This window comes from Lepidochelys kempii, chromosome 1, assembly GCF_965140285.1.
Source record: "Lepidochelys kempii isolate rLepKem1 chromosome 1, rLepKem1.hap1, whole genome shotgun sequence".
In the NCBI taxonomy this organism is placed as follows: Eukaryota; Metazoa; Chordata; order Testudines; family Cheloniidae; genus Lepidochelys; species Lepidochelys kempii.
In genome coordinates, this window is record NC_136380.1 from 6,241,364 (window position 1) to 6,253,874 (window position 12,511).

Here is a 12,511-nt window from a genome sequence, read left to right on the forward strand (position 1 = left end):
GACCATTGACCCTGGGCAGATGTAGAGGAGTTTCCCAAGCTACCTAGTGCTGCCTGCCCTCCAGCCCCATCACTGAGTGACCCCGAGATCCCAGCTGAGTCCTCGGCCACTGCACAGAACATCTGCAACTGGAAACAGCTTCCAGCCTTTCCCCTTCACTTCACATTTTAAAGACAGTGAAACCTGCCAACATACCCAGTTCCTACTAGATGAGGAGTCGCTGACACGGGAGGTCTTCACCCTAAAGGACAATCAGTCATCAGAGATGCTGCATGGGCAGCAGGCTGTATCTGTTCAGATAGGGAGGCCAGCTGCCTTTATGAAGCATGCCTGCACATTCCCTTGGGAGCCACTTGGCCATCAGGGAACCTCAGCTGCTCGGCTTTAACACCTGTTACGACCAGAGGCAAAGTTCAGGAAGCCAAATCACAGGGGATGTGTGGTGATGCTACACAACTTGATTGCAGTGCCAAGCCCTGCTGCAGGCTCTATTCCTGGAATTCGGGCTTGTCATCGCAATTCGTATGTTTCCAGTTAGTCACATGGCTACCTCGAGGGCGGCCGAGTGGTGATGGTAATGCTGTCACAGTTGTTATCTTGCTGAAATAAAATGAAATAGAACAATAATAATATGGGACCAGATTTCTCCCGGGCAGCCCCCTTTCCTGAATTACACACCCAAGGTGCAGACCAGGGAAGCGAGATTCCACATGAAATCTCCGTACATGAAAATTTTCTTTGGATAGTTTGAGGAAGGGAGGTCTCTTCCTTTCTGTCTGAGAAATTAAAAGGGAGACCCAGGATCCAAGGATCCCCAAAGTGAGGGACAGATCTCAGTGATCCATTGATAGTTAGGCCCACCGACACAGAATCTCTTTGCCTCCACAACTCCTCTAGGACTCTCTCCACCTCCCTGCTACCACAGATTAATCAGAAATGTGCCATCAGGGCCTGTCACAGTAGCCACTGCCTGCAGGATTTGCTGAAGGGATGTTCTACAGGGTGGAGGGGGCAGCACAGAGATCATAGAATCATAGAATATCAGGGTTGGAAGGGACGTCAGGAGATCATCTTGTCCAACCCCCTGCTCAAAGCAGGACCAATCCCCAACTAAATCATCCCAGCCATCGCTTTGTCAAGCCTGACCTTAAAAACTTTAAAGGAAGGAGATTCCACCAACTCCCTAGGTAACGCATTCCAGTGCTTCACCATCCTCCTAGTGAAAAAGTTTTTCCTAATATCCAACCTAAACCTCCCCCACTGCAACTTGAGACCATTACTCCCTGTTCTGTCATCTGCTACCACTGAGAACAGTCTAGATCCCTCCTCTTTGGAACCCCCTTTCAGGTAGTTGAAAGCAGCTATCAAATCCCCCCTCACTCTTCTCTTCCGCAGACTAAACAATCCCAGTTCCCTCAGCCTCTCCTCATAAGTCATGTGTTCCAGTCCCCTAATCATTTTTGTTGCCCTCCGCTGGATGTTTTCCAATTTTTCCACATCCTTCTTGTAGTGTGGGGCCCAAAACTGGACACAGAACTCCAGATGAGGCCTCACCAATGTCAAATAGAGGGGAATGATCATGTCCCTCGATCTGCTGGCAATGCCCCTACTTATACATTCCAAAATGCCATTGGCCTTCTTGGCAACAAGGGTACACTGTTGACTAATATCCAACTTCTCATCCACTGTAACCCCTAGATCCTTTTCTGCAGAACTGCTGCCAAGCCATTCGGTCCCTAGTTTGTAGAGTTGCATGGGATTCTTCCTTCCTAAGTGCAGGACTCTGCACTTGTCCTTGTTGAACCTCATCAGATTTCTTTTGGACCAACCCTCTAATTTGTCTCGGGCTCTCTGTATCCTATCCCTACCCTCCAGTGTATATACCACTCCTCCCATTTTAGTATCATCTGCAAATTTGCTGAGGGTGCAATCCACACCATCCTCCAGATCATTAATGAAGATATTGAACAAAACTAGCCCCAGGACCGACCCTTGGGGCACTCCGATTATACCGGTTGCCAACTAGACATGGGGCCATTGATCGCGATCCACTGAGCCCGACAATCTAGACAGCTTTCTATGCACCTTATGGCCCATTCATCCAGCCCATATTTCTTTAACTTGCATGGCAAGAATACTGTGGGAGACCATGTCAAAAGATTTGCTAAAGACAAGGAACAACATGTCCACTGCTTTCCCCTCATCCACAGAGCCAGTTATCTCATCATAGAAGGCAATTAAATTAGTCAGGCATGACTTGCCCTTGGTGAATCCATGCTGACTGTTCCTGATCACTTTCCTCTCCTCTAAGTGCTTCAGAATTGATTCCTTGAGGACCTGCTCCATGATTTTTCCAGGGACAGAGGTGAGGCTGACTGGCCTGTAGTTCCCAGGATCCTCCTTCTTCCCTTTTTTAAAGATGGGCACTCCCCCGATCGCCACGAGTTTTCAAAGATAATGGCCAATGACTCTGCAATCACATCCACCAATTCCTTTAGCACTCTCGGATGCAACGCACCCGGCCCCATGGACTTGTGCTCATCCAGCTTTTCTAAATAGTCCCGAACCACTTCTTCCTTCACAGAGGGCTGGTCACCTCCTCCCCATGCAGTGCTGCCCAGTGCAGTAGTCTGGGAGCTGACCTTCTTCGTGAAGACAGAGGCAAAAAAAGCAGTGAGTACATTAGCGTTTTCCACATTCCCTGTCACTAGGTTGCCTCCCTCATTCAGTAAGGGGCCCACACTTTCCTTGACTTTCTTCTTGTTGCTAACATACCTGAAGAAACCCTTCTTGTTACTCTTAACATCTCTTGCTAGCTGCAACTCCAGGTGTGATTTGGCCTTCCAGATTTCACTCCTGCATGCCTGAGCAAATATTTTTGTACTCTTCCCTGGTCATTTGCCCAATCTTCCACTTCTTGTAAGCATCTTTTTTGTGTTTAAGATCAGCAAGGATTTCACTGTTAAGCCAAGCTGGTCGCCTGCCATATTTACTATTCTTTCTACACATCGGGATGGTTTGTCCCTGTAAACTCAATAAGGATTCTTTAAAATACAGCTAGCTCTCCTGGACTCCTTTCCCCCTCATGTTATTCTCCCAGGGTATCTTGCCCATCAGTTCCCTGAGACTGTCAAAATCTGCTTTTCTGAAGTCCAGGGTCCGTATTCTGCTGCTCTCCTTTCTTCCCTGTGTCAGGATCCTGCACTTGATCATCTCATGGTCACTGCCTCCCAGGTTCCCATCCACTTTTCCTTCCCCTACTAATTCTTCCCGGTTTGTGAGCAGCATGTCAAGAAGAGCTCTGCCCCTAGTTGGTTCCTCCAGCACTTGCACCAGGAAATTGTCCCCTACACTTTCCAAAAACTTCCTGGATTGTCTGTGCACCGCTGTATTGCTCTCCCAGCAGATATCAGGGTGATTGAAGTTTCCCATGAGAACCAGGGCCTGTGACCTAGTAACTTCCGTTAGTTGCTGGAAGAAAGCCTCGTCCACCTCCTCCCCCTGGTCCAGTGGCCTATAGCAGACTCCCACCACATCATCACCCTTGTTGTTCACACTTCTAAAGTTAATCCAGAGACACTCACGTTTTTCTACAGTTTCATACCGGAGCTCTTAGCAGTAATACTGCTCCCTTACATACAGTGCAACTCCCCCACCTTTTCTGCCCTGCCTGTCCTTCCTGAACAGTTTATATCCACCCATGACAGTCCTCCAGTCATGTGAGTTATCCCACTAAGTCTCTGTTGTTCCAATCACATCCTAATTCCTTGACTGTGCCAGGACTTCCATTTCTCCCTGCTTGTTTCCCAGGCTTCTTGCATTTGTGTATAGGCACTTCAGATAACTTGTTGTTTGCCCTGCTTTCTTAGTATGAGGCAGGAGCCCTCCCCTTTCCCGTTCTCCTGCTCATGCTTCCTCCCAGTATCCCATGTCCCCACTTACCTCAGGACTTTGGTCTCCTTCCCCTGTGACCTAGTTTAAAGCCCTCCTCACTAGGTTAGCCAGTCTGCTTCCAAAGATGTTCTTCCCTCTCTTCGTTAGGTGGAGCCCGTCTCTTCCTAGCACTCCTCCTTCTTGGAACGCCATTCCATGGTTAAAGAATCCAAAGCCTTCTCTCCGACACCACCTGCGTAGCCATTCATTGACTTCCACGATTCGATGGTCTCTACCCAGGCCTTTTCCTTCTACGGGGAGTGTGGACGAAAACACCACTTGCACCTCAAACTCCTTTATCCTTCTTCCCAGAGCCACGTAGTCTGCAGTGATCCACTCAAGGTCATTCTTGGCAGTAAAATTGGTGCCCGCATGGAGAAGCAGGAAGGGGTAGCGATCCAAGGGCCTGATGAGTCTCAGCAATCTCTCCGTCACATCGTGAATCCTAGCTCCTGGCAAGCAGCAGACTTCTCAGTTTTCCCAGTCAGGGTGGCAGATAGATGACTCAGTCCCCCTGAGGAGAGAGTCCCCAACCACTACCACCCACCTCCTCCTCTTGGGAGCGGTGGTTGTGGACACCACTTCCCTAGGACAGTGCATCTCATGCCTTCCAGTCAGCGGAGTCTCCTTCTGTTCCCTTCCCTCAGATGTATCATCTAGTCCACTCTCCGCATTAGTACCTGTGGAGAAAACATGAAAACGGTTACTTACCTGTATCTGCGCTGCTGGTACATGGACGCTCCCCTTTCTTCTTCTGGAGGTCACATGCTGCCAAATTTCTTCACCATCCTCCTGTCCCCCCTGCGCAGCCTGCTCTGAATTTTCAGAACATTGTGCCCATAGAAGTATATCCTGCCGTCTGTCCAGGAAATCTTCAGTTTCTCTTATGCAACACCGGGTCGATACTTGTTTCTCCACCTTGAACCTTCTCTTCTAATATGGAGACCAGCTTGCACTTTGTACAGACAAAGTCGCTTCTGTCCTGTGGAAGAAAGACAAACATGGTACATCCAGTGCAGGTCACAACAGCTGTATTCTCCCCATCCATATTACCTTCCTTCTCCGAGCTTCCTCAGGAGTTGTAGAAACTACTCAGAGAAGCCGGCAAGATGTAAACCTTAGTGGGCTTTCCTCCTAGGCAAAATCCCTCTTTTAGCCTCTCTGCTGTTTGCCACTCAGATGGGAAGGCTGGTTAGAGTAGCTGATGGGCACAATACCCCAGCCGCAGGCTGGTTGAGATATTTCGACATTTCCATGCTCCGAGTGCAGCCATAGACTCTGTTAGTGAAACCTTCATTTATGTTATGAGGAAGAGGCAGGTGAAAAGCCTCCGATTTCTCTTGGGGATCCAGGCAGTTGCAGCTGGGCAGCATCACTGATCAAAATTGTATGTGACTGTATGCCGGGGTGGGGGGGAAGCACTCTGTTTTCCAGCCCAGCTCTGGCTCAAACCAGATCCCTATCTATCCCTCCTGCTACAGGACCACACTCCTAGTTTGCAGTAATAGCCTCCCGATCAACCTCCCACACTGAGCAGCCCCTTGGGGTGACCATATTTCCCAAAGAGAAAACAGGAGACATCTCAATTCCCACCCAAGGCCCCCTGACCCCATGCGAGGCTGTTGCCCATCCCTGGAATGCTGTAGGGGCCCCCTCAGGTTTCAGGAGGCTGTACTCTCCCCTGTGGCAGGAATGCTGCATCCCCACCCCAGCTGTGCCTCACCCCCTGAACATTTCTCTGCTCCCTACTTCCCCACTTTTTTGACAGAAGTGGGCATTTGTCCTGTTTTCTGTTGACACCTGATCAAGTCTGCAAGAGCAAATGGGAGAAAGCCTCCTTTTGAAAAAAAACAAATTGGGTAGGCTGGGACAGGGCTTAAAAAAGGGACTGTCCCAGCAAAAACGAGATGTGTGGTCATCCTACCATGGAATCTTCTAGGGTGGCTACACCAGCCATATAACAGAAGGACCCCCTGGGAAAAAAAAAAACTTGCTTGAAGTCCATCCATAAGAGGAATAATTTAAGAACATAAGTAAGGCCATATTTGGTCAGACCAAAGGTCCATCTAGCCCAGTGCCCTGTCTTCTGACCGTGGCCACTTCAGATACTTCAGAGGGAAAGAACAGAAGGGGGCAATTATCAAGTGGTCCATCCTCCCTCGTCTATTCCCATCTTCTGACAGTCAAAGGTTTACAGACACCCAGAGTAGGGGGTTGCATCCCCGACCATCTTGGCTTATAGGCACCTATGAGCCTCTCCTCCATGAACTTACCTATTTCTTTTTTGGACCCAGTTATACTTTTGGCCTTCACAACATCCACTGGCAATGAGTTCCAAAGGCTGACTGTGCATTGTGTGAAGAAATACTTCCTTTGGGCTGTTTTAAACCTGATGCATATTAACTTCATGGATGACCCCGGTTGTTGTGTTATGTGAAGGGGTAAATAACACTTCCTGATTCCCTTTCTCGACACCACTCATGATTTTATAAACCTCTGTTAATCTCTCATCATATGGAAGCTGTTCCCATACCCCTAAATGTTTTTGTCACCCTTCTTTGTATTTTTCCAACGCTAATATATCTTTCTTGAGATGGGGCGACCATAACTGCCAAACTATTCAAGGTGTGGGCGTACCATGGATTTATATTGAGACATACATTTCTGTCTCATTATCTATCCCTTTCCGATTGGTTTCCAAAATGGGTGGTGGGTGGAGCCCCTTTAAGGGAGGCTACCCCCCGGCCCTACTTTTTCTGCCTGAGACCCCCCCCCATTCAGAGTAGTGACCCTCCACCCCCTCCCAGAGAAGCCCAGAGCCTCCACAGCCCCCATGGCTGGAACCCTGAGACCCACCCATTCCCCTGTAGTTGGAGGAGCCCCAGGCTGGCTGGAGTCTCCCCAGCCATGCTGTGTCTCCTCTCCTGAGACTCCAAGGCACCCCGGGGAAAAGCTTATCTCTTCCCAAAGAACCTGAGCTTTTTATATTGGCCATGCAGGTTCCAGGGCAGGTGAAGAGCGGTTGTGACGCTGCCCCCCCCCCATATTCATCATAGTGGTATCATTATAATATGATTATGACATAGTTATACTAGATCTTGTACAAAAAACATCTTGTGAGGTGTCTATGAAAAAAGTTGTGATTTCCAGAATATGATGATCCTAGTTGTGTGCATGTATCATTTTTAAATCTGAAGTTATGAATATTAACTATGTACCTGTATTTCAAATGTAGAGGGTCTCCTCCTCATGTTCAGGCATGAGCCATGCACATGCCGGGTAAGCAAGGCCATGCACTTTCTTAATAGAAAGGGGCATGACCCAAGCCCAGCTCCAGATGCCTGCTGCTAACTCTGTATTGCAACAAAACAACCCTCTCCCCCTGACCCTGCTACCCCCAGACTTGGTGACATTGTTAATTTGGATGCAGGGTGTGAGGTCTATCTCCAGCTTTAGAGAGACTCTCAGTGCTCATGGAGCAGATGAGGGTCAGGATCAGACCAAGAAGGAGCCCAACAGGGCTCTGTTCAGCCAGTCAATGCTCTCCAGATCCTTTGCTCTTTGAAAGCATGTCATGATTCCCCCTCTTACTGCCAAGCTGCAGAAGGGGCACAGAACTCCTGCGTCAAAGGGGCTGTGCTAATGACAGACCTCAACACCAACGGGTTTTGGAAAGAATTCAGGTTCTCCACGTAGTGCCCCAAATCATCCTTATGAGGCAAACAGAGCTGAAATCTCTCTAAGGCACTTAGGTCTGGCTACAATTATTGTAGCGTCCAAGATCCTCGCAATCTATAACATGTTTATTAGTAGAACACCCCGTGCGGTAGGTCAGCGCTATTAACACCACTGGGCAAAGATAACAAGAAGATGCTGACCCATCTTAAGGAGAAGGGCAGGAATAACAGCATGATGGATAGAGATGTTTTGATAAAACCAACATGTACAAGGTAAAGGGCGGCCCTTGCATACATCAATGGGTGGCAACCCTAACACATTAGAAGATGGCACCCTGTTACTTCAGGGGTGATACGTAACTTGTTTGTTTCTGTGTATAAAGATGTATCTCAAAGGCAATGTCTTTGTCTGGCTGAGGGGAGAATGGAAAGTCCCTCCATTCACTGAGCCAGTCAATTGTCACGGGCATACATGTGTTAGTGTACCTGTAATCACTGAGCTGGGGCATTAGCATTGTGCCTCGTTGGCAATAAACCAGACCAAGTGCCTTCACTGAAAACCAAATCTGTGGATTTATTGGGTGGTTTGCTCAAGGTCTTCTGTGCCAGCTGGCTGTGCAGAGCTGTGACAACATGCAGGGAGAAAACACATGCATAGCGGAACATCTGTCAACTCAGCACTGGCGATCCCTGACTGCTGATCTGTAAGTAAGCTAGCTGTGCTCTGTAGGATTCATGATCATAGAATCAGAGAATATCAGGGTTGGAAGGGACCTCAGGAGGTCATCTAGTCCAACCCCCTGCTCAAAAGCAGGACCAATCCCCAATTAAATCATCCCAGCCAGGGCTTTGTCAAGCCTGACCTTAAAAACTTCTAAGGAAGGAGATTCCACCACCTCCCTAGGTAACGCATTCCAGTGTTCCACCACCCTCCTAGTGAAAATGTTTTTCCTAATATCCAACCTAAACCTCCCCCACTGCAACTTGAGACCATTACTCCTTGTCCTGTTCTCTTCCACCACTGAGAATAGTCTAGAACCATCCTCTCTGGAACCACCTCTCAGGTAGTTGAAAGCAGCTATCAAATCCCCCCTCATTCTTCTCTTCTGCAGACTAAACAATCCCAGTTCCCTCAGCCTCTCCTCATAAGTCATGTGTTCCAGACCCCTAATCATTTTTGTTGCCCTTTGCTGGACTCTTTCCAATTTATCCACATCCTTCTTGTAGTGTGGGGCCCAAAACTGGACACAGTACTCCAGATGAGGCCTCACCAATGTCAAATAGAGGGGGACGATCACGTCCCTCGATCTGCTGGCTATGCCCCTACTTATACATCCCAAAATGCCATTGGCCTTCTTGGCAACAAGGGCACACTGTTGACTCATATCCAGCTTCTCGTCCACTGTCACCCCTAGGTCCTTTTCCGCAGAACTGCTGCCTAGCCATTCGGCCCCTAGTCTGTAGCTGTGCATTGGGTTCTTCCATCCTAAGTGCAGGACCCTGCACTTATCCTTATTGAACCTCATCAGATTTCTTTTGGCCCAATCCTCCAACTTGTCTAGGTCCCTCTGTATCCTATCCCTGCCCTCCAGCGTATCTACCACTCCTCCCAGTTTAGTATCATCCGCAAATTTGCTGAGAGTGCAATCCACACCATCCTCCAGATCATTTATGAAGGTATTGAACAAAACCGGCCCCAGAACTGACCCCTGGGGCACTCCACTTGACACCGACATGATCTAACATGGCAGAAAACTGTGTGTTAGGGAATCCCCTTAACCCCTCCCTACAATTCCCCAGAGAGTTTAATAAAGGATAGATGTACTGGGTTGCTAGCAAAGAGGTCCATATGAATTTTAAAAATATAGTAGGGAAGAAACATGTAATGAAATCTGTAAGGCTAGGGCAAAGACTGTATCCTTGAAACATAGAATATTGCGAACTATAACCATGGCTGTGAAATGGTTAAGACAACACGTCACAAAATTGGCGGGGCAAGTAACACAAACCAAAAAAAAGAAGTTAAAAGAAGCAGGAGAATGCACTAAGCCCTGGAATTCTCCTGCTCCACTTGCAGGGCGGCAAGCAGTACAGAGACAGCAAGCACTGGAATAGAATAAAACACTGGAAAGAGCTGTAAGGAACCTACAAGAAATAGGTGTACCATCCCCTGTTATAAGTATTTGTGGTCAACCGCAGGCTTCAGGTAGCTCCCCTGTTCCTGAGGAGTGGGGACAGAAATGGAAAAGTGTGTCCCTAGCAAAATTAAAAGATGAAACAACAAACAAACAAAGAGAAAACGAGGTAAACATTTTGCTTTAAATAAATCCAGTGAATTAATAATTTTAACCCTTCAGGAATGTAGCAGCTAGAATTACTCCTAACTTTCTTAAAGATATGAGGGCCAAGCAACAGAAGAGCATGCTCTGCTTCTAATCCTAACCACTAGCTAATATTTGAAACACGGGCTTTCCTTATTTCCATATAGCTGAGTTTTAAAATAAAGGTTAATATAAATCAATAAAAATGACTTAAGTTACTAAATTAATATAACAAATTTGGCAAATAATATAAATTTTATCAATGTTATTAAAGTATTTAAATAACAAAATAATAACTTTCTTAGTTGAATATTTAACCCTTTTGTTTACATGTCTGTTATTTTAAATGCATTGCTTTGATAACTAAATTCTTAATGCCTTATTTTGTATAGTTATAAAGAGAATTCTTGTGCCATTTGTTTTAATTGTAAATTGTTCTGTATGTCAAGTATGTTGTCCTGTGTTGTATTTTGTGTGCCATGTAACTACGTTTCATTATTTTTATTTAGTGGCAACCCCTTTTTAATGGCACCACACTATTTTAATATCATGGTTGGGGTATAACCGTCATAATATTATTAATACCATTGTTTGCAAAGTTCAAAAAGGTCACAGTTATAAATATGTGTACATGTATTTCTGCCTCAACAAATGATAAATTACAAACAACGAGAATTCCATTTTATTAATCACAGTTTTTATTTATTTTTTTTATATTCAAAGAAAAAAATGTAAAGGGAAACCTCAACATTAAGGTAAAGGTAATAATAACAAAATGTCAATCTCTTGTTTGGGTTTCTTGTTAAAAATAACAATTTGTGCATAAAGCTAACCAAACTATTTCAACAAGTTTCCACCTTTGGCTCCCAGAGACTACCAAGTGTCATGAAAATTGAAAATCCTCAAAGTGTTTGCATAAACCTGTATTTAAAATGTATTTTAGTTCAATTTTTTATTTTCTTTTAATGTTATGTCAAAGTAGTAGTTGCTAAAGTTTGTGCTTCTAAATGGTTAAAAGTGGAATTGGTGTCACAAGCAAATTAATGCTAAAAAGGTTGGTAAAAATTATGTGACTAACTCTTTTGCTAAAACAGAGTGCTCAACAGGGGAAAGCAATTCACCTATTTTAGCATATTTAGTATCAAATATTAGTAATGCACGTCAATTGAAAATGAATGTCTACACAACAATTGCTAAAGTATAGCTTGTGTGATAAAAGACTTGGTCCCTAGTACATTGTAAACACAGTAAGTTAATCGGTGTATTAAGTTTGGGTTACTGAAAACAAGAGAAATATAAAGAAGGAAAAACTTTATTATGTTAACTAATTTAAACTGCTTAAGCTTGGATCCTATAGAACAAAGACACCAAAAGATATCAGTATCAATCCAATCAATCAGAACCCCAAGAATCAAGAAAAGGAAAATTAAGTGCTTTATAATTAAGAGACAATTAATTATATAATTAAAAATATAATTAAGGTCAAATACACTTCAACCTACGATATATGGACAATTAAGTTGGCAATCAGCTAAAAAAATCACTGTCAGTTAATTTAAACTTGTCTACTATGTAAAAACAGCGGTATTATCCCTGCATTGTATTATTGCTGTACATCATTTACAATGTGCGTAACATTGCTAAACTCTTTAACCAATACCCAGGTGTCATAAATATAAAGGGAAGGGTAAACCCCTTTGAAATCCCTCCTGGCCAGGGGAAAGCTCCTCTCACCTGTAAAGGGTTAAGAAGCTAAAGGTAACCTCGCTGGCACCTGACCAAAATGACCAATGAGGAGACAAGATACTTTCAAAAGCTGGGAGGAGGGAGAGAAACAAAGGGTCTGCGGGTCTGTCTTTATGCTGCCTTTGCCGGGGATAGACCAGGAATGGAGTCTTAGAACTTTTAGTAAGTAATCTAGCTAGGTATGTGTTACATTATGATTTCTTTAAATGGCTGAGAAAAGAATTGTGCTGAATAGAATAACTATTTCTGTCTGTGTATCTTTTTTGTAACTTAAGGTTTTGCCTAGAGGGGTTCTCTATGTTTTGAATCTAATTACCCTGTAAGATATCTACCATCCTGATTTTACAGGGTGGGTTTCTTTATTTCTATTTACTTCTATTTTTTATTAAAAGTCTTCTCGTAAGAAAACTGAATGCTTTTTCATTGTTCTCAGATCCAAGGGTTTGGGTCTGTGGTCACCTATGCAAATTGGTGAGGCTTTTTATCCAACATTTCCCAGGAAAGGGGGGGGTGCAAGTGTTGGGAGGATTGTTCGTTGTTCTTAAGATCCAAGGGTCTGGGTCTGTAGTCACCTAGGCAAATTGGTGAGGCTTTTTACCAAACCTTGTCCAGGAAGTGGGGTGCAAGGTTTTGGGAAGTATTTTGGGGGGGAAAGACATTTCCAAACAGCTCTTCTCCAGTAACCAGTATTAGTTTGGTGGTGGTAGTGGCCAATCCAAGGACAACGGGTGGAATATTTTGTACCTTGGGGAAGTTTTGACCTAAGCTGGTAAAGATAAGCTTAGGAGGTTTTTCATGCAGGTCCCCACATCTGTACCCTAGAGTTCAGAGTGG